We start from the raw sequence: 1757 nt of genomic DNA, 5'->3' as shown, positions 1-1757 counted from the left end.
TATTCCATAAGTGGTCCGGGCTCAAAATGAATTGCACTAAAAGCAATATATATCTTTCTGGGGTTTCCCAAGAGGAGAAGAATCAACTTTCGGCTATGATCAAAATGGAGGTGGGAGAATTGTCGTTTAAGTACTTAGGAGTTCCTATAACTTCTTTAAAGCTCAAAAGTTGTGATTGCAAGCCGCTGATTCAAAAGATTGTTGGGCGAATCACCTCTTGGCATAGCAAATCCTTATCTTATGCGGGTAGGCTCATTCTTATTAGGGCAGTACTATTTAGCATTCAAGTATATTGGTCTTCAATATTTATTCTCATTTCAAGTGTCCATAAGGAGATAGATGGAATATTAAGGAATTTCCTTTGGAGTGGTGCTTCTATGGAGGGTAAGAAGGCCAAAGTTGCTTGAGAGGAGGTATGTGTACCTAAATTGGAGGGTGGTTTAGGAATCATGAGGAGCAAAGCTTAGAACAAAGCTGCCATAATAAAAAATATGTGGAAGATTCTTATTAACAAGCGAAATTCTCTTTGGGTGGAATGGATTAAAACCAACAAGCTAAGAGGTAAATGTTTTTGGGAAATAAAGCCTAATGGTGAGAGTTCTTGGGTTTGGAGGAAGATTCTTGGCCTTAGGGAACAAATGAAATCCAAGTTCAAGAAGATCATTGGCAATGGGGACAAAACATTTCTTTGGCATGACAATTGGCACCCTTATGGACCTTTGGTGGATAAATATGGACCTAGGATTATTTATGATTCGGGTATCCCTAAGAATGCTCTAGTAAAGGAAGTAATTGAGGAGCATAGGTGGAAATGGCCGGTGGCAAATTCATGTCACCTTTTGGAGATAAAGGATGCTCTTCCTTACTGCCCTTTGAGTGGAGAGGACTCCTTAATTTGGTCCCTTAAATCTAATGGAGTTTTTTCCATCAAAGTGGCTTGGGAAGTAATCCGAGATAGGAAGGAAAAGGTTACTTGGCACAAGCTTGTTTGGTTCAAACGTCACTTCCTAAGACACTCCTTCAATGTATGGTTGGGTATTAGAGGCAAACTTATGACAAGGGATAAATTAGTTAGAATTGGCCTTCTCTCCCACAATGTTTGCCCTTTGTGTAATGAGGAACCAAAATGCATGGATCATCTCTTCTTTAGGTGTGTATTTAGCTTCCAAATTTGGAATAAAGTGATTAACCTATGTCATCAACAAATCAATCTTATGTCGTAGACCTCCTTGATTGCGGAATTGACTAACGAATGGAAGGAGGACAATTTCAAGACGGGTCTTTATATGAAGCTTGGGAGAGGTTTAAGGATTTACAAAGGCTATGCCCTTATCATGGTTTGCTTGACTGACTAGTTGTGCAAACTTCTATAATGGTCTTTCTTACTCATTGAAAAGTACTTTGGATGTAACTGCCAATAGGTCACTAATGGGTAAAACATCTAATGCAGTTTTGCAATTGATTAAAGAAATGGCTTCTAACAGTTGTCAATTGTCTAATAATAGAGCTAGTCATAGAAGACATTTGGGAGTACATGAGGTGGATGGCATTACCATGGTAAATGCCAAGTTGGATGCATTGGCAAAGAAATTGGAGAGGTTAGATATAAAGGCTCTAAGTACTTCTAGTTATGATATATGTGGAGAAGATCATGTAAGCAATAAATGTCAATTGGGCACCCACTATGCATATGTGCCTACAAATAAGCAAGTGAACTTCCTTAACTACAACAAAAGGGATAGGATAATCCTTACTTA

General features: G+C 38.5%; 1 pseudogene; it reads right to left on the bottom strand.

Annotated features, from left to right (window-relative positions):
• Positions 1 to 1265: 1265 nt before the first annotated feature.
• LOC123222232 lies at positions 1266 to 1341 on the bottom strand (annotated as a pseudogene).
• Between the last annotated feature and the right edge of the window lie 416 nt (positions 1342 to 1757).

This window comes from Mangifera indica, chromosome 7, assembly GCF_011075055.1.
Source record: "Mangifera indica cultivar Alphonso chromosome 7, CATAS_Mindica_2.1, whole genome shotgun sequence".
NCBI lineage: Eukaryota > Viridiplantae > Streptophyta > Magnoliopsida > Sapindales > Anacardiaceae > Mangifera > Mangifera indica.
Note: the sequence above shows the minus strand (reverse complement) of the source record. Positions and strands in the feature narration are given on the sequence as shown.